This window comes from Pyrus communis, chromosome 16 (genome assembly GCF_963583255.1).
Source record: "Pyrus communis chromosome 16, drPyrComm1.1, whole genome shotgun sequence".
Taxonomy (NCBI): domain Eukaryota; kingdom Viridiplantae; phylum Streptophyta; class Magnoliopsida; order Rosales; family Rosaceae; genus Pyrus; species Pyrus communis.
In genome coordinates, this window is record NC_084818.1 from 14,098,449 (window position 1) to 14,120,718 (window position 22,270).

General features: G+C 36.9%; 1 pseudogene; it reads left to right on the forward strand.

The window, feature by feature from the left end:
• Positions 1-2,283: 2,283 nt before the first annotated feature.
• On the forward strand, positions 2,284-3,164 carry LOC137719854 (alcohol dehydrogenase 9-like; annotated as a pseudogene).
• Positions 3,165-22,270: the final 19,106 nt, after the last annotated feature.

The following is a 22,270-nucleotide window of genomic DNA, read 5'->3' on the forward strand; positions in this document are numbered from 1 at the left end:
CTTTGAGAGAAAGATTGGAATGTGGTTGAAAGTATTTGAGAAAATATGAAATTGTGGTGTAAGGGAGAAGATAATGAGAATGTATTTATAGAAAAGTAAAATCATTCTTTTTTATTTTTTTATTTTTTATTAATTTTTAACAACTTAATTAATTTCTGCCTTTGGATTTAAAAAAATTTCAAATCCAACCCTCCAGATTGTGGCACGTGGCACAATGGTAACATTTCTGAAATTTTTTATTTTTATTTTTAAAGGCAAATAACATGGACCATTGATTTGAAATTCAACGGCTGTTATTGTGCCACGTCGTCTAGCCGTTAGGGCGATGTTTGAATTTTTTTTTTTAAATTTATCTGTTGAAATCCAATGAATGACGTCGCGCCACGTGGGCCCCACCAACGGTAAAGTTGTTGGTGACGTGCCCCCACGCGCACGAGAATGACACACGTCTGAAGCAACTTTTTTATTATCGTGGCTGACGTCACCCTAACGTCAGCCATGCATCACCTGGCCCTCAGGCTCTCGGGTTGTGGATTCGCGCCTGGCCTGTCCATCGAGCTTCCCCTGTGCCCAATCGCCCGCGTGGGCTGGAGCAAGGGAGGGAGGTTATTGGGTGTTTTGGGTTGCCTGTCCACTGGGATAAAGCCTCTGGTGGAGTTGCTCTAAGAGTCCGTTTTTGGTCACCCCCTTCTGACCTAAAGTAACCTTACTCTCACTTCAACAATCTCACCACGTGTCTAAAACACCAACCATAATTATTCTATACTCTAATTATTTCTATGACGTACAAGGCAAAATCCTAGTAGCTGTTTTCCCCCATTCTCTTGCTTGTGCAACCAGTTCCATCTCCCCATCGCCGACAGCGACGACCGACTGTTATTGCTTTCTCTCATTTTGTCGTCTCTTTCTAGTAGTGATGACTCTGGCCTTTTTTTTTTATGTATCTGGTCGTCGGTTTCAAAGGTCAAGGCCTGTTTTCCCAGCGTTCATCGCTGTTTCCCGGCGTTCTTCGCCGTTTTGGCTTCTTCACTTATAATCCCAATCTTGCGGGCCTCATTTTTCAACCCTAAACACTCATACTCTTCCATCTTCTTCATTTACTCCTCCTTACATGCCTTTCCTTCCATAGCCTTTGCTCAAAACTAGGAGCGACTCACCTATTTTGGCCATCAAATCTAAACCTTCCCTTCACAGCTTCGCCCCCGATTGGCATGCAGAAAAATCAAGGTCAAGCATTCTACGGCTTAGCCCAAAGCGAGCGTGTTTTAGATGCCCCCTTAGCCCCAATCCCTTTCCTTTTGTTTTTGCTTTCGGTTCTCTTTTCTAGGGCTTGTGTTAGGGGTTAAAAAATGGTGATTCTTTTCCGGTGTGGCTGTTTTGGTGGCGAAATTTGGTTGGGGAGTTCTCTTTGTTGCGGGTTGGAAATTTTTTTGATGCGATACCTTCGTTGAATTCAACGTGGAGTTGGTTTTCTTCAGACGACTACCCTTGTGGTTGCTGGCGGGGTGGTTGTGTCAACTCCTGCGGTGGATTTCTGACTGTGCAAGATAGGATTTAGGGTTTTTTTTATTTTTGATATTATGCCCTTTTGTTGTTTGGGGCTTTGGCTATCCCCAATTGTGTTGGGTTTATTTGTTGTACTTGGTTTTGTGTCATTGTCTTTCAATGAAAATGTTTTATTTTTGACCAAAAGAAAAAAAAAACACTTACCGTTTGTACTTTCTATAATATATCCTTGTTAAATATTTGATTGAAATATTTGATATATAATTTCTCCTCTTCCTCCTCCACCGGCTATACCATCAACAACTCAAACAATATAAGAAACAAAACAAAAAAAACCAAAAAGAACTGCAGCTTCGCAAAATTCAAAGAAGCAGTAGCGCGTCATCAAAGTTACAGAATTTTCTCACTAGGAAAAACTTACTATATGTCATATACTAATCAACAAAAGAGTCGTCCAATTGACTTGGTCAACTTATGGTCTTTATTCTTTGGCTTGAGGAAGGTTGAATAGGAGAATAAAATAAAAAATGTCCGCCGACCTGAATTAGCCATCACTGCTGACTCACAAATTCGGAAGCATGTATATATTTTCGTTTACTGTTGCATTTCTTGCATGTCACCCAACCACACAGTATATATACGTTCGCAAACCCCCAACAAAGACACACCACAAAACTCTAACGCAGCTAAACTGAACAAACTCTTCGTGATTTCAATACTTTCGATCTCCCTTGACATTAGCTCTCAAATACAGAGATACACAATATCTTAAACATAATGTCTCAAGAAATATCAGTTGCAGAAGAGCAAGCAGTGAAAGCCTATGGATGGGCTACTAGAGATTCCACACGAGTTCTCTCCCCTTTCCACTTCACCAGGAGGTACTCGATTATCTACATTGGTGATCAAATTTTGTTCACCAACTAATATCATAGTTTTTCATCTTTACTGTTCATTTATGACGATGTGTAGTGGCATATCATTTGGTGACAAATTTGACAACTCTAGCATTATTGATGCATAAGATATACAACTTTCATTAGTAGTAACGAGTTTTCTTCATGTTTGTTTCTTTTTATATTGCAGAACCGCTGATAATAATGACATCAGCATCAAGATACTATCTTGTGGAATTTGCCACTCGGACCTTCACTTTGCTAAGGACGAAGTTGGAATGACTATTTATCCCATCGTCCCAGGGTAAACACCTACATTCGTTACCTAATATATTATCTCGATTAATTAGCTGACTTTGAGTACTTTTTCTTTTTGTTATTAATATTTACATCATAATTTTTTGTAGGCATGGGATTGTAGGCGAAGTGACAAAGGTTGGGTGCAATGTCACAAAGTTCAAAGTAGGAGACATAGCTGGAGTTGGGTGCATGGTGGGTTCATGTCGCTCATGTGACAACTGCACACAGGACTCGGAAAATTACTGCCCCAAAATGGTGTGGACGTACAACAATCCTAACATAGACGGACCAAGAACATTTGGTGGATACTCCAGCAAGTTAGTAGTTGATGAACACCTTGCAGTCCTAATCCCAGAAAACTTGTCGTTGCAAGGTACTGCTCCCATGCTCAGTGCCAGGATCATAGTTTACAGCCCGATGAGATAATTTGGACTCATGGAGCTTGGTAAGCACTTGTGTTAAATTTTAGGTAGACAAGCCATGGGCCCACTCTAACAATACCGATAATATCCCCACTTGGCCACCTGCTCAATCCGTCAAGTGTGGGGTTTTATTGCAAAAGGCCTCGGTGTTAGTTAGAATAGGGTAATTCTATGTAAAGGGCTTGTTATCAAGCCTTCTGGCTGATGTGGGATAGAGAAATTCTAACTTTCCCCCGCACCTAAGTATCACTCTACTTAAGCTTTACTTGTGTAATTAATTAATTTATTTTACTAAAAATATGACTTTAACCCTTGAAACTCAATTCCCCCCCTAAAATCCGACATTTTTTTAGTCAAACAAGACTCAGTGACTAGACTCCTCGTAAGCAAATTCAATAAATATGTTTGACTTTACATTTTTCAAATGCTAAAATACCTCTATGGGAATCACTAATGTCAATATTAGGTGATTACAATGGAGCAATAGGTCAAGCCAAGGAACTAAGGTTTTATGAGTATTCCAAACAAAAACCAAAAAGCATTGTCACAATATTAGAGAATCTGTGAAGAAGAAGAATGTTCAAGTTTAAAGAGTTAACGCTGCTAAAACGTAACAAAACCAATCACTAACGTGATGCCACAAAAGTAGCTTGACCGACACATCAATAGTTTTGGTACGTGTCATTGTGATAATTGGTTTTAGTGTAAGAGGAAGATTGTTGGAGTTGTGCCCTAAAAGTCAGTTTTGTAATATTGGATATTATGTAACAAATTGATTTAATTAATTAATAATAGAACAAGATTATTTCATTCATGAGTTTAGCTTTATATTATAGAGATAATACACTATGAATGAGTCCATATAATTTAAGTTATAGGAGTTGTTGGGGGATTTTTTGGTCGAGTTGGACTTAGGCTTTGAGAACGTCCTCTTGTCTCCCTTGGTTCGATTCCGTACCAGGTCCCAGAATATCTCCAAAGAATTAGCACGTCTTAGGAAATATTTTGGTTGGATCAATGACTTGAAGATAGCATGATTAGGCAAACAATGAAAGAGAGAGATCTTGGGTGATTGTATGGTATTTTCTGTTGGATAATTTGGGTTTTCTAGGGTGGTAGCGAGGCTTTCGCTGGCTGAGATACTCATAAGAAGTACATGGAAAATACTAAGGTTGCAAGGTGATGTGTCTGGGTTTCTTTGGTTCTCTGTGTGAAAACTGGGGAATTAGGGGATCCTTTCTCCATATTTGTAGTTAGATGATTCCTTACTAAGGAATCTCTAGTTTGGACTTGTTTCTCCCTCTCCTTTCTCCCCAATTCTCCTGTTACTCTTATTTTCATTTAAGGATGCTAGACTCTAAACTTGTAGCATATGTCTTCTTCCAGAAGTGTAGCTTTCCCTAGTTAGCTTTCTGTAAGTGCTACTTTTAGTAGCACACATCATGGCTTTCGCGTGTTAAACTTCTGCGTAGGCTGGGAAGGGAAAGTCAGCATTAAATGCTTGTTTGATGGGCTTTCATGTGAACTTATAGCTGGAATCTAGTTCAGTCAAAACTGAACTAGTTAGCTTGCTAAGGAAAGATGTAAACTAGGCTAATTCTGTCTCAATACCTGCCTATGTGGACTTCAAAGGTTATGGGCTAAGATCTTGGGGCCGCCAAGTAACCCAAAGTCTTCCGTAACCTTGATTCCACACAGGCCCGATGAATTTTCGTAACCATCCACACCACAATTGACTTGACAAGCCTCGAGAATATGACTTGGACTTATTTTAACGTGACAAATAGGCATGACCTAACTTATAAATATCCGGTCTAGTTACCGTAGCATGCCATGTTTGTAAATATATTTCTTCCTCAATCTCACACCTTTGCATGTATTTGGACTCAAATATGGGCTTGCATGACAATTGGGCTTTGATACTTGTTTGGGCTTGCTCATTACATTTTTGGGCCCCAACATGAGTAATGTCCTAAACGAGGTTAGAGCAAGGGCAATTGCATTCCATAGTCACTTAGTCCTTAATTGTTCCTAATTGTTTGGAAAAGCTTAAACATATGGATGCTTACCACATGTCAAATGTTACAAAGCTTCAAGTTGTAGTATACTAATAGTACTCGGACACAAGGCATCATTAGATATCTTGTGCTTATAGATATGGACTTTGACTTCACCACAAAGCGCTCACTACTTCGCAAGGACTGATAGTGTGTTGCTTGGGTTTATGTGTATGAGTATGGAGATATACGAATGCACGACACAAAATCTATCATCTATTGGTAATTGTTCAATAAATGAAAATATCCCTTGAAGCCACTTGAAGATTCATTTTAGAAATCTTCGCCCCAAGTACTTGTTGATCAAGCTAAGTTTGTAAGAACTGCTTCAACATGAGATGCATCATGGTGATATATTTACATGTGATTTGACATTATTCTATATCACATAAATCTTGATTGGGATATGGATGATAGAAGAACCGAGTTGTATTTGATTAGTTTACTTATACTTCTATCTAATTTGAGTAGGCATGAAATGTTGCTCAGTGTCACTCATGACTTGTGAAATTACATTAATTTATCAATTAATTTCTCTACTGGCATGGATGATCAGATATAATCAATTGTTAATTATTTTGGATAGATTATTTGGGCTTATTGGACAAGGTTTTAATTAAAATAAGTTTTGAGTTTTAGCCCAAATCACAAGGCCGAATGTGCTTAAGGAAAGGACTTGGCGCAAGGAGTAATGACTACTTGGCATCAAGCCCACCAAAGGATACGGCTAGTGTATTATCTCATATGTTCCTACGTGTTCTCTCATATGCTCCTACGATCAGTTTTTCCCTCAAGAGAGAGAGAGAGAGAGAGAGACAGATCCTAACTAAAAACACCCTAGTTTGCCGCACCAAATTATTCTAAGAGAGAGATATTGCTAACACAATCAATTCTCTCACTTTATCATCCATCTTTGGTGTAACAAATTCAGTGTGGATACTTTTAGAGGCTCAACATTTGGAGAACTTAATGTGTTCAACTATGAAGAGGAAGAACACAAGCACGAGGATGAGCACAAGGATGGCTAAGGAATCATGTAAGTAATTTTCTTCGCCATATATTTCTTTGTTGCTTTACCGATTACAACCAATGAAATATATAATTGGGATAACATATTGTATGTTACTTATTATTTTTTATTCCGTATTTACGTATTGGAATTAAATTTATCCCAATAACATGTCCAGAAATCCAACAAGTTTAACGATTCAGAGTATCTCAACCAAATACACAAATATATTGTATAATTACAAATAGTAATAATAATATACTTCAGTTCGATTTCGGAATTTTGCTTTTGGTTTGATTTCGGTATTCGATTCAGAAAATGCCAGCTCTATCTCTAGCGATGGTCGTAGTTAAATTGGAAATCGCTCAAGTACATAGATTCCCTCTTAGACTCTCTCAGGCAAACGAATAGGGTTTGGAATGAATGAAATATAGTTGATTGCAAACCTATTTATAGACTGGCAAAGGTTACCACCATGTAGGTGTAACTCTTGTGGAATGGTTGTAACTCTTTATTCAGGGGTTTCACCTTCTTCTACATTCATTGTATTCGGTTCATATGTTGAAGCAACGTTCTCTTTATTATGAACCAATTAATGCCCCTTTTCTTAAAGTCACGCCACTTGGTCAATAGGTGTATTTTCCCTTGTGAAAGACCCACTACATGAATTATTTATTCCTTCAGGCTAGCTCATCTCTCTCTTTCTTAGTGTAGATATTATCGTTTGTTAAAAAAAAAAAAAAATTGATATAACTGTTGCCATTCACATTTTGCTTCGCGCAACAATGTCCATCCTTTACTGTCGAACTTCTTCTATACACATGAACATATGCTTGACACACACCAACTAGAATGACCCATTTTAGCTTTAGATATTTTTTAAAACAATAATACTAGAATTACCCATTCTGTACCATTTTTTTATACATGGAAATTATTTACTTTCTTCTTTATAATCAATTCTAAAGTCATAAACACTTCTTGTAAAAGTGCTACTATAAAAAGAACATTGGAATTTTTAATAAAATGCAAGTGCTCCTTAGAAGCACTTCTAACTTTTTCTGCCAAACTCGAACATAAGCGTTTCCAATTATTTAAAAGCACTTCCAAACATGCTCGTACATGTCATAATATTAATTTTTTTCAAAACGTGTCACACTATTAATAATAACCCGTCCCTAATTTTACGGCTTTATTAACTTTAAATGTGCAATTTGATGAGAATGCCCCTAGATGCGAGATTATTGACTTTCGTTGACCATTATTTCTTGATGCGTATGAGCTATTATTTTACCTTATTCTTGAAGTACTTGATGGTACAAACGCATAAGCGCAAGCGGAACTGAATTCGGAGTTACGACAAAGATTTTACGAATTTTGGAGTGTGAAGGGTGTTTTGGTAAATTCACGTTTACGGGAGATATTTTTCTATATTGTCTTTTGCGACTTTGTGCTGTATGACAAGTGGGGCCCACACCACTCCTTCCCCTAACTCCTGTGTCTTCTCTCATTGTCTCAACCTCTCATTTTCTCTCCTACTTTCTCGAATCCCTATCTCACTAACTCTCATCTTTCTCACTTTCTCATTTCCCCTCATTTTTTTCTATCATCTCTCAGACTCTCCATTCCCTCTTAACCCTCGTCTCTCTCTCTACAACTACAGATTACCACCCCAACACCATCAATCCTCACCATACTCTGCGGCTAACCATAATAAGTTGCCATCTTCACTTCTTCTTTGTGAAAACACTGAGGAATCCAAGGCCACACCCTGGACCCTCTGCCTCAACTCTTTATCTCTTTCATTGTGTAGACACAGGTAGGGTGACACCGTCGCCCTTTTACATGGCAACATTCTACAGTGCATAATCAAGGTAATCCTTGGGACCCCCAACCTCAAATTCTTCTTAGTTTGAACCTCTAGTGATATTTTTAACCTTAAATATGAGATTTGGTAGTGATCTAATGCAAAAAGCATCTAGGGGAAGGATTTCCCCAAATTTTTGGAAATGAACTGTGGCCGTCATGCCATCTTCAGGCCATTTTTCTGGCCAACTCCGACCATGTCACAATCTTAAATAGGTATAGATCTATTCTCCACATTTCTAACTTCATTTAGGTTTTGAATCATCAATTTTGGTTAAGTGTCGAGCTCCGAATGAGCTCTGGAAGTTAGAGAAAAACCTGCAAAAATCTAGAAGCTTGGAAGGAAGGTGAGTAAAATTGTACTCACAGCCGCGTGGGCACGCGTGGACATGAGAGGGTGGTCGGCGAGTGTGGTGCTTGGCTGGTTATACAGACACATTATGGCGGTGCATGGCAGCTGGTGCGGTGGTGCGTGCAGGAACCCGAGGTTCCTCCTTAGATTTCTCGACGTGCCAATTCCGCTCTCCATTATTCAAAACTCGATCGTTGTAAAATAGTTCATTTATTAACCGTACTTTGTACGAAAATACATATTTACATTAGTACGTTATATATTTATGTGAATGGTTTTGTTTCTAGGTGAAACGCATCGCAAAGATCTTCGATGCCTGCGAGGCGGGCTCAACCCGATGACCTGATTTCCATATATGCTTAATAAAGAAATTTCTACAATATATCTTGATTAGACCAATGCTTTAAGAATTAGCATATTGACGAAATTTATGAAATTCTCATGAATTCTACGGGATGCATGTTTATGCATATTTTGATGTGATGCCATAAATATAATTACGGTCACGAATATTATTATTTTATTGTTGTGAATGAAGAAATTTCCGTATTATGATCATATTTATATTACTGCTCATCATGCATGCTACATTGGTGTTTCTACTCGCCTCGGCCAGAGCCAGGCTTCACATGTATGTTCACATCGCATTGCATGCTCACTTTGGATTCATTGTAGGTGCCAGTCGTGTCCTAGATTGCTATAGGCAATTTGGACTTGTATGTGATGCTCATAGTGTTGGTCTTCACGTGATTATAGTACTAGAGCGTAATTCATTGTTACACCCAGTCTTGTTCATATCATAATATCTCTGTATGAACTCGTGTGTCAGCATATGTCGATAAGCACGCGATATGATATGTTTGTTTATGCGAGATTATGTGATACCAAACGTTATGTGTATTGTATTCTTGAGATATTGCTGGCTGCAGTAAATATTTTCAAACTATATGTAATATGTTATATTTGGAAACTATACTTGTTTTACGACAATAGGTTATTACGTTTTCGAAAAGGTTTTTCAAACTTTATTTTCAAGCCCACTTACCCTTGTTTTTCGCCCTTCAAGGTTTTAGTGGTAGTGCTCTTGTGTTGACGAGGATTCAAGGCAAAAACTTAGTATATGAGACTATTTCTGGTGGTAAAATTTTTATCCTACTTTTACTGTACTTTACTTATCCTCTAACATCATGTGTGAAATGCGTTCAATCCCGCTCATATGTGCACTCTTGTATTTAGTTACTTATATGTTTAAATTTACTCACATTTTCCACATCATTACTCTTTATGGCTTCATCACCCTCCTGGTGTCGACCAACACAACTCGATTTGGAGTCCAGATGGACATTCCAGGTCGGGGTGTGTTAATTTGGTATTAGAGCATAAATTTGGGCAGTATTACTTTCATCACACACGTGATGTAACCATTTTCAGTTCTTGAACATAATTTGCGAATATTGCCATCGTGCACGAAAAATGTGTTAGCTTTTCCTAAATTTTAAGTAATTTAGACGATTAATCGACATTCTAGAAAATCGTTTTGTGAGCGCCTTTAGACTTTAAGCGAAGAATTTCCCTACTGAGGAAAGATTTAGATTGGAGACAAGCTGATGGCCCTGAAGCAGGGTTATCCAGTCATCATTACCAACCTATCCGAGATAGGAAATCGTAAATAGTTTTGATTCCTTGGCAATACTGGTTAGAACATTCTCGACCATTTATCCCTAAGGTCACTTCTACAGACGAACATTAGAACTGAAGCACGAGTTCAATTTCTGCTGTAAGAACGAATTGAGTATCGAGAAAGCTGTGAAGACCTTTTGGTACATGTCGTAGAGAAAGGAATTAGTATTATACATTTTGAGGACGCATATCTCTAGCTTCACTTCTCAACATTTACCTGGGATACTACCAATATGGGGAGTAAAGTACACCATTGACCTATTTTCTAATACAACACTTATTCTCCTCACATCTTATTGAACGACTCTTATATCATTGAGAAAACTTAATTACAAAAGTAGACCGATTAAGGATTTATCCAACCTAACCCTTTATCTAGGAAACCTGAAACCTAACTGTGAAGGCGAAAGACTGAACCTTAGGATCGTACCTAGATTTAGCAACTCCATCGGGTGATGATTAAAACCATTAACCTATACTTCGAATTGATGGTCTCTTAGACCATCTTTTAGAACCGAGTTTTTTTCCATAGCCTTACAAATTCATAGTAGTCTTGCTGACGACTTTCTCATCTACTCCAACAACGAGATCAAATTTTCTAAACATCGACAATCACCATCATACCAAGTTCTTTCAAATGTTAACTTTGTTTAGATCAGGTACTTTCCTGGGAGACGTGATCTTAGCGAAGGATATTCTTTTTATTTTCCCAAAAGGTTGTAGCTAAAGAAAATTGAAATCCTCACAAAGTGTTGTGAAATATGAAATATCATTTGTTTTGACAATTGCTATCGGCAGTTTGTTAACGATTTTTCATCCATATCGTTTTTACTCATGAGTTGACTGAGGAAAGTTAGTTTTGTATAAGACGTTGAATGTGAATAAAGTTTTTGACAACTGAAGTGTTGTGTCACTTGAGCATTATTCTTACACTTTCCGATGACATTGATAATTTTGAGCTCTACAGTGATGTTTCATTGAATGTTTTGGATGCGTGCTGATGTAGTGAGACATGTATTGCTTATATCTCCTAACTGTTGGAGCACATGAAGTGAACTACCGAACTCCTGACCTAGAGTCAATGATTACCTTTTTTACTTGAAAATCCGATGACACTTCTCCTTGGAGAAATTTGTCAAAATCTTTATCAACCTCACAAATTCTCAAATACATCTTCATTTGAAAGGAACTAAATTTCTGACAGCGATGATGGAAAAATCAAATCAACACCTACGTTTGCATCATCGTGTATTGCACAGTTTGTGCAAATGTAATTACTGATGACCGCAGTAAACGACACATATACGCTTGATCACTTTTAGCCTATCCTATCCCTTTTCCCATTTCAGTCGAAATTCACGTGCATCGATATGACATTACTTACAAATCATCAAGAAATCGCTCAAGTGGTTATAATCACTTCCTGTATCCGAAATGGAGATTGGGAAATATCACCACTCGGTACAAGGTATCTTGCATATGTGGAGATTATGATGATGTTTCAGTGATTATCGACTGACTCGACAAGTCATCTCACTTTTTGTTGGTCCAGAGGGACTACATTTTAGACCACTTAGTAAAATTTCTCATTCTTGAATTTTTCAGATTTTCTGTTGTTTCGACCGACATCTACTTTGACCACGATTCCACAGTCACCTCTTTGTGTTGGAAGGCATTCCAGTCAACCTTCGGAACATGTTTACCTTATTGCACTTCGTTTTTTTTAAGCAAACAGACCGTCTAGGAGAATCGCTCGGACATTGAATTTTGTAGTTGTGACCATTAATTCCTCAATCACCCAACAAATACTCTAAACAAATCTTTACCGTTGGTGATTGAATATCCCGGAAGCTACTGTTGTAGCGAGATGTCACAACTACAAATTTTTACATACCTAACGCAGTTTATGGGTCATGTTAAAAGTTTTATGACGCAAGGGTTTAGAGTCATCTTTGTGGGTGTCATTAAAGATATTTTCTATGACGTTGAAAAAGTGTCATGTATTACTTCTAAGGATGCCTAACAAGCGTCATTGAATTAATAACTTGTGTCATCTATTACCATTTAAGATGCGGAATAAGTGTCATAAACAGATGAATGAGCGTCATGGTATACTAAACATGACATACACACAGTGTCATGTATAGCTTCTAATGACATCTAACAAGCATCATTGAATTAAAAAAGCGTGTCATCTATTTTAATTTGAGACATGGAATATATGTCACAAACAAAGGAATAAGTGTCATGGTATACTAAACATGACATCTACATAGTGTCATGTATTATAGCATTGAAACCATTTGTAGTGTCATTGAATATTTATTGGGATGAAGTCATCAACATGCTTAGCCCACTCTATTCTTAATGTATCAATTTTCTGTTGAGTGTATGTAGATTTTTCTTTGAACTGCAACAAATCACAACAAAGGAAACGTGTCACAACAAAAACTAATTTTAGTCATTAACTAATAAGAAGGCGAAACTACTTCAAAAAACCACCATCATCATATTCTACAATTTCTTCTTGCAAAAGGCACTGCATATACAAATAAAAATGTATACAATGTAACTTAATCAGATTAATTTAAAGTGAAAACACAATATTCCTTACCTTTACTACTTTCCAATTGATATTTTTTTCGACCCTTTATTCCTTTTTGAGCTTTAAATATCTTCAATGTGCTGCACATAAAGGATATGAACACATGAAATATATACAAAACCAACTTAAGCACCAAAATTGATGAAGACAGAGGAGATAAGCACCATAAGAAAGCCTAACCTATCAATTGATTTATTTGATATGTTAAGAGAAGAAAAACCTGCAGAAAAGAAAAACCACAATCAAACCACTACTATTAACGTGCAATGGAAGCCTCCTATGAACCTAATATTTGTACACGAACTCATGCGCATCCGAGAACGTTTTTTTTACATCAACCACAATCAAACCACTACTGGTATCCTTGTACAAATTCCTTAAAGTCCAAACCTGCAGAGGCACTAAACAATCCATTACGGTAAACCACTACGAATCCATCTATAATGAAATAATGAGAGATGTGAAAACATATAAAGAAGCCAGAATAAATCGTGCGTACATGAAAGTGAATTTGAATGCTTTGCCAGACATGTTTATAAATTAAATGGAACTAACTACCAGAGATGGAACATTTAACATTCTGACTATACTTAAACACAAACTGCGCAGCAAACTACTGCAGAGCTGCTTCTAATAAACTAAAATGGCAGAAACTGACAATATTAGAAGAAGTTCATCTTCCTCCATTTCCACTTCAGCCTCTTCACTAATCTCATGATCAACCCCGGTGAATGTAACCACCCATATATCTGCAAGAGGATTCAGTGATTAAAGTCATCAAACTACACTAAAAAGCATCGCTCTGAATTAATCGGGAGAGTCACACTGAACAACTCATTTTCAGGTTTTCAATTTCAGCGCTGGGAGAGTCATTCATAAATATTCTTTGACAGTGAGATTACCTCCATGGATTATGCTCACACTGGACAACTCATTTTCCGTGGTGATGCAATTGTATTTTTCAGTCATCTGCCATTCAATCAATTCAAACCAAGGAACATGCAACATCAAGAAGATGATTTGCCATGTCAGGATCACTGTCGTCCAATTAATACAAAAATTCGAGATAACTATAACAGCCCAATTTCATTTTCTCAACAACCAAGCCAAAGAAAATACCTATCCGTTAAACACTCGATTTGGGGGTAAATGTTGCAGAAACTAGGCTTCAATCCCTCAACCGCAACAGCCGAATTGAAGTGTCCAAGCCATTGAAAAACTCAACCAAGATCTTTCATATACTCGATTCGGGTCCATAACCATGGGTTCTAATGTACAAGATCTTGTAGCACTTACCAATGAGGCCCTATCAATTAGTATTACACACGGAATGGATCTTGAAGTACTATTTCCATATCTCCCTGACCAAATCCACCCACATTAGGATTACTTGTTAATGGTTGATCAAATTTGACAGATTCGCCCTCTGAAACAAGAAGTTTTGGTCCTAAAGGGATAATATCAATCACTTGACGTCCATCGGACATGCGGTCGAAACTACCAAGCTGGAGTATGGTAGGGTTAGAGGGAATTTCTGGTGGAGCGATGAAATGCATAGAGATCAGAAAGAACACCAACGACGAAAGCACTCTGCTAGGTCGACACTAACATTGATAGGCGAAAGTTAGAGAGTTCCGCATTGTGAACTATGTACCGCGCACATCACTTAGATGGGCTATAGAAAGTAACATAAGAGGTAATGAAGAAATAGGATATAAAAAAATATAGAAGGAAATGAAAGATGATCATATTCCATTTGTATTGTATCTGAAATGAACTTTGTCTATGCCCATCCCTTAACTCCTCTAGACTATACTTTTTCTCTTTCAACTAACTAATTTAGCCCTTCGAGTACGTATAAATTATTAATGTTCTTTTTGAACAATAGGAGACACAGTATGGACAAATAAAAAAACAAGAGGAATCAAAATGGAATTCTTTTGTATACTTCATATACATATGATATATAAGGGGTATCTCTCCGACATTTAGTTGGATATCATGATTTATACTATTAATGACTATGTATGTCGACCCATATCAATTAATTTTTAGAATATATACTCATACAAATTACTCATGTGCCAGGAACCAGATTTGAACTAGTCTCTATCGATTAGTATTACACGGAAGAAATCAATTATAGACACTAATATAATTAGATCTGCTCTTCATAGACAAACTTGGGATTTGCAATCCCAAGTAAGATCGGTTCAGGATCATGGGATCCTTTTCTATCAGATAGGAAGGGTTGTTGCACATTTTGTTCTTGAGGATAATTATATTTTATTTATTTTGATTGAGTTATTAATAAATTGAGTTTTTTATTTATTATTTTATTATTATAAATATGTTATTATTCATAGAAAAGAAAATGAATAAAAAGAAAATAAGATAGACCAAAAAACTTTCTTTGATTTGAACTCACCCAATAAAAAAATCCTTCAATTCTCAAATCAAAAGAGAATAGAATAAAAACCATACTTTCATACAATATCTTAGTTGAATTATATGTAATGATCAATAAATTTTGTTTAATTTTATATCTACATGTATAAAAATTCTAGTAATCTATTTTTATAGATAATAAATATTTAGACTTGAGTTGATGAACAACTAGTACACAGAAGAAATGTTATGGTAAAATTTCGTTTAGAATGATGTGGCAGAAAGTAATGAGCAACTTGAAGGACATGATCAGCTATGGATTCTTACATCCACCACTTTTTTATATTATATAGGAACGAAAGTGCTCTTAGCTCGGCATCATTTGTTTTGTTCCACTGGAACCCTCATTTTTTAGAGTGTTGCCATGTAAGGCCTGTAAGGCGGGCTATTAGCTTAGTAGTAGAGCGCACCCTTGATAATTGTGTCATTGTGCGTGGGCTGTGAGGGCTCTCAGCCACACGGATAGTTCACTATGCTCATCAATGAACGAACTACTTTTTTTGCCATTATAAGTTTGAAAATAAACGTTTAAATGTCCTTCAAAAGCAAGTAAAAAGAGGGCTTACAGTTGTAAGATATCTAATGAAACCATCGCTGGAATTGAGATCTCATTCAAAGAGAAGGATATCAAATATTTGGAGTTTCTTTTTGTATGTTATATGGATGATCCGATCCACAAAGACCATGATTGGGAATTGTTTGATTGTCTTTCTCCAAGGAAAAGGCAAAACATAATCAACCATGTCACTCTCGATATGTTCCTAAAAAAAATCTGATTCATGCGGATTCTTCCCCCAACAAAAGAAGAGATATTGGTAGAATTGTCGCATATGAAAATTGAGCATAATTTTGCATAGCCCACTTGTTTAATTCATGAACCCAATTACCATAGAGAACATATTAGTGCAAATTCACACACACACACACACACACACACACACACACACACACACATACATATATATATATATATATATAAATATATGAATAGTTTTATGTTTGTTTATTTCTCTTGTTTGAGACACGTTGTGAATATAGAATGTTACTTTACAACGAATGTTTATAATGCTACAGTAGAAGTTACAGTATGAAAAATAATACAAAAAAGGGGGGGGGGGGGGGGAGGTAGGAAATAACCATTATGGATGCATCGGATGGATATATTTACATCCTAGAAGGGCTATAATTGAAGATACCATTGTTTCTGGTACAAAAGTTCCTATAAAAATGGGAAATGCCTTACCTTTGAGTGCGGTTTGAACTATTGATTTACGTATTTGGAAGTAACCAATTAGGTTTATGATGAAACCTAGAGATCGATCACCGATCCAATTTGAGTACCTCTACAGGATAGACCTTAACATAAAATTGAAGAGTAACGGCAGCAGGTGATTGAGTTCAGTAGTTCCTCGTATAAAGTTATGACTCTAGAGATATAGTAATAGATAAATTCATTACATTTCTATATGAAAAATATAGATTCAGTGATATAACGCAGGGCCTTCCAAAAGTTGAACAGGTTGAACAGGTTTTACAGGTGCGTTCGATTGATTCAATATCAATGAACCTAGAAATGAGAGTTGAGCGTTGTAAAGCAATATAAAGTATACAGATAAATGGAAGGGTGAGAGAAAGATAGAAAAAGAATATTAATGATATATAATTCCAATATGTAAGGTCTATGAGTCATCTCATATAAAGGGAATGTAATAAAGCATTAATACTGATTGATCCATAATTAGACAAATCCATGAATAGAACAAAAATCAAAAGCCCTGAACCAATAAGGACTGAGACGGTTGACTCAAGAATAAATTTAATTAGAGGCGCCGCTGTAAAATTTAGACCTAATCATTCATCGAGAAGTGGTGGGAACGACGGAACCTGTGAATGCATAAAATTCTATTGAAAAAAAATCCTAATGATTCATTGAGTGTGCCTGGGCTGTGAGGGCTCTAAGCCACATGGATAGTTCAATGTGCTCATCAGCGCTTGGCCCTGATATATGGATCATCCAAGGAATATTAGCATGGCGTACTTTTCATGATCGAACCAAGGTTTGAAACCAAACTTCTACTCAGGAGGATAGATGGGGGCGATTCAGGTGAGACCCAATGTAGATCTAACTTTCTATTCACTCGTGGGATCCAGGCGGTTTAGGAGGGACTACCACGGCTCCTTTCTAGATTATCCACCAGAAATGGAGCACCATCACACACAGATTTGCAAGACAACCCAAATTTGAAGCCTTTCTTTTCAGGTAGCTTTTCCAGGCTACTGACAGGAGTCGCTTTCAGGGTTTCCTCCATCCATGGATCAATCTGGTCCATCTGTCACTTATGGGTCGTATAATCTTAAGCTCTGCAAAAAAGAATTAAAGAATCAATTTTTACGATGGAAAAGCCAAAAGAGCTACAAACTCCAAATTGCTGAGCACAAAAGTGGAGTAACACTAATAGAGTTGCAAGAGGAGATGACCCAACGATCGACGAGAGAAAGGAGACGGCAGCGAGATAAGGGATACGATGAAGGCGAGACCATCTGTGTCGTTCTTGTGGGGTTTGCGAGATCGATCAGGAAATGATAGTTTGAGAAGAAAATGGAAAATGCCGGTTTTTAGGAATTCGCGGCATAAATCTTTTGCGGGAGCTGGCTAGGTAGTGAAGTGGGGTAGGCGCAATGGTTTAGGAAGGTTTGAGCTGGGAATTCACGAGATAATCTTCCTTTTTTCTTCGTGGCATAAATCTTTTGTAGGAGTTGGCTGGGTAGATTGTAATAAATCGTTGCAAATTTTATGGCTTTATTAATTTTAAATGTGTGATTTGATGAGAATGCCCCTAGATGCAAGATTGTTGACTTTTGTTGACCGTTATTCTTAACGTGTATGAGCTATTATTTTACTGTAATCTTGAAGTACTCGATAGTATGAACGCATAGGCATAAGCAGAATTGAATTCGAAGTTACGCTGAAGATTTTACGAATTTCTGAGCGTGAAAGGCGTTTTGGTAAATTCACGTTTACTAGAGATATTTTTTTGTGTTGTCTTTTGTGACTTTGTGTTGTGTACCAAGTGGGGCCCACACCACTCCTTCCCCTCATTCATGCGTCTTCTCTCACTGTCTCAACCTTTCATTTTCTCTCTAACTCTCTTAGATCCATCTGTTACTAACTCTCATCTTTCTCACTTTCTTATTTCCCTTCATCTTTTTCTGTCTTCTCTCAGACTCTCTCTTCCTTATGAACTCTCGTATTGCTTTTTGTAAGTGCAGATTACCACCCGAACAACATCAATCCTTACCATACTCTCTAGCCAACCATAACAAATCACCATCTTCATTTCTTCTATGTGAAAACACAGAGGAATCTAAGGCCACACATTGGACCCTCTGTCTCAGCTCTTTATCTCATTCACTATGCAAACGTAGGTAGGGTGACACCATCACCATTTTGCACGACAACATTCTAGAGTGCACAATCAAGGTAATCCTCAGGACCCCAAACCTCAAATCCTTCTTAGTTTGAACTCCTGGTGATGTTTTTAACCTTAAATGTGAGATTTGGGGTGATCTAATGTCACATGCATCTTGGGGAAGAACTTCCCCATATTTCTGAAAAATGAACTGTGGCCATTAAGCCATCTTCAGGCCATTTTTCTAGCCAACTCCGACCATGTTACGGCCTCAAATGGGTATAGATCTCTATTCCCTACATTTCTAACTTCATTTAGGATTTTGAATCATTGATTTTGGTTAAGTATCAAGCTTGGAATGAGTTCTAGAAGTTAGAGAAAAACTTGCAAAAATTTGGAAACTCGCAAAGTAGGCGAGTACAAGCGTACTTGCGGGCGTGTGGATGTGTGAGGGTGGTTGGTGTGTGGTGGCGTATGAAGGAACCTGAGGTCCTTCCTTAGGTTTCTCGACGTGCCAAATCCGCCACACATTGGACCCTCTGTCTCAGCTCTTTATCTCATTCACTATGCAGACGCAGGCAGGGTGACACCATCACCATTTTACACGACAACATTCGAGAGTGCACAATCAAGGTAATCCTCGGGACCCCAAACCTCAAATCCTTCTTAGTTTGAACTCCTGATGATGTTTTTAACCTTAAATGTGAGATTTGGGGTGATCTAATGCCATATGCATCTTGGGGAAGAACTTCCCCATATTTTTGAAAAATGAACTGTGGCCATCAAGCAATTTCAGGCCATTTTTCCAGCCAACTCTGACCATGTTACGGCCTCAAATGGGTATAGATCTCTATTCCCTACATTTCTAACTTCATTTAGGATTTTGAATCATTGATTTTGGTTAAGTATCAAGCTCGGAATGAGTTCTACAAGTTAAAGAAGAACTTGCAAAAATCTGGAAACTCGCAAAGTAGGCGAGTACAAGCGTACTTGCGGGCGTATGAATGTGTGAGGGTGGTCGGTGTGTGGTGGTGTGTGAAGGAACCTGAGTTCCCTCCTTAGGTTTCTCGACGTGCTGAATCCGAATCCGCCCTTCGTTTTCCAAAATTCGATCATTTTAAAATAGTTCATTTATTAATCGACGACATGATTTGTGACTGGGCCTTTGCTTTTAACTATATATATTTATTTAGTTTCCATAAATGCTTAATAAAGAATTCTCTACAATATATCTAGATTAGACCAACGCTTTAAGAATTAGCATATTGACGAAATTTATGAAATTCTCATGAATTCTACTGGTGCACGTTTATGCATATTTTGACGTGATGCCATAAATATATTTACGGTCACGAATATTATTATTTTATTATTGTGAATGAACAAATTTCCATAGTATGATCATATTTCTATTACTGCTCATCATGCATGCTATACTGGTGTTTGTACTCACCAGGGACATGCTTCATGTGTATGTTCACATCGCACCACACACTCACTTTGGATCCATTATAGGTGTTTGTCCTGTCCTAGATTTATATAGGAATTTAGGACTCGTATGTGAAGTGTATAGCGTGAGTCTTCACGTGATTGTAGTACTAGAGCATAAATAATTATTACACCCAGTCTCGTTCATATTAGAATATCTCTACATGAACTCGTGTGTCAGCATATGTCGATGAGCACTCGATGTGATATGTTTTCTTATGAGAAATTATGTGATACCAGACGTTATGTGTTTATTTACGAAATTTTATGGCGTATTGCATTCTTGAGATATTGCTGGCTACAGTAAGTATTTTCATACTATACATAATATGTTATATTTGGAAACTATACTTGTTTTACAACAAGGGGCTATTATGTTTTCAAAATGGTTTTTCAAACATTATTTTCAGGCCCACTCACCTTGTTTTTTATCCTTGCAGGTTTTAGTGGCAGTGCTCTTGTGTCGACGAGGATTCATGGCAAAAACTAAGTATAGGAGACTACTTCCGATGGTATAATTCTTATCCTACTTTTACTGTACTTCACTTTACTAAGTATAGGAGGATTCATGGCAAAAACTAAGTATAGGAGACTACTCTGACATCATGTGTGAAATAGGTTAAATCCCACTCACATGCGCACTCTTGTATTTAGTCACTTATCGGTTTAAATTTACTCACATTTTCGACATCACTACACTTTATGGCTTCGTCACCTTCCTGGTGTCAGCCAGCACTGCTCGATTCGAAGTCTAGGTGGACATTCCAGGTTGGGGTGTGCAATTAATGAGTCCACTCTCTTTTTATCTTTTACTTTTTTTTTTTTTTTTTTTCTGTATATTTTTTAAACAACAATATTCTGCATAATGGGTGTATGACTTGGGCCAGGCCATACAATGATCATTTGCAATAATTAGGTACATCAAACTCATCATCTAAGGGTTCGTTTGATAACCATTTTATTTTCAGTTTTAGTTTTTTTTTTTTCAATTTATTGAGAATTGAAAACTGAAAACATGTTTAGTAACTACTTTTAATTAAAAAAAACCGACAAGTGAAACTGAAAGCCAAAAATTCGAAACTATTTTCTTGAGTTTTCAAAATTTGGGTTTCAATTTTTATTTTAAAACTGAAAATTGAATGTAGTTTCCAAACCAATTTTTCAGTTTTTAGTTTAGCACAAGCATTAAGTAAGCAAGCTCCCTCTCCCTATGGTCGAGCAAGTAAACTACCTTCTTCATCAATTGGAAATCAAGACAAACCAGGCACTACGATGAGACTTAAAAACACCCAATCCCATTCCGACCTCGATATGTGGAATCGTCTTGTGCCATATGTACTGAGATTGTTTGTATAATCTCCACTTCCAAGAGAATAATGACCTATATATTAATTTAATAATTCTTAGTAGGATCTGAAGTAGAGACGGTCAGCAACAAAGAGAACAAGACATGCATTTTGGGTCTCACTTTAAATTAGACCTCAAATTTTTTCAGACCCATATAATGTGTAATATGAAATAAATCATTTTCGTCTTTGGTAAATTTACCAAGGGCTATAGTCATAGTGATCCTTGTATTCACCTACTTCAACCATTTTCGGACACCTCGTAGCATTTCTGAACGTTCTAGGCTTTTATCATTTCTGTATGATTTGATTTCTCGTAGATTGCCCCTTTTTTTGACTTTTGAATGGGTTCCAAATAGAAAAATCATTTATTAATCTATAACCTGCCCTAGTTTAATCCATGAACTCAACTTGGTTATCTTATCCCTTTTTATTCTTAATAACTGTCTAAATCATGAATTGTCTTCTGACCCAACAATCAGATAGATGAATTTTAGAATTGTTCAAGAAACAAGTGATCGCTTTTCTTCATACCAATAAATCCCGGACATATTCTTTTCGTTTCATCAATTAATCTTAGTCTTGAATCCCGCTGAAGAGGAAAAATTAATAAATATGTTTATTTATTCTTCTAATATATATATATATATATATATATATATATATACATATAAATTTTCATCATCATTGTATTGTTTCTCTTTCACCCACCTCAAATTTCTGGTACCTAATACGCCACCAAAAACAATTGCTGTTTTTTTTTTTTTTTTTTTGTCAACGAAAAAAAAAACATTTATAAGGCTTGTTTCTTCGTCTCTCATTTACTCTGTCTCTGTCAACTTATGGTCTTTACGTTGAGGAGGGAGAAATGAAAAAAAATGTCCA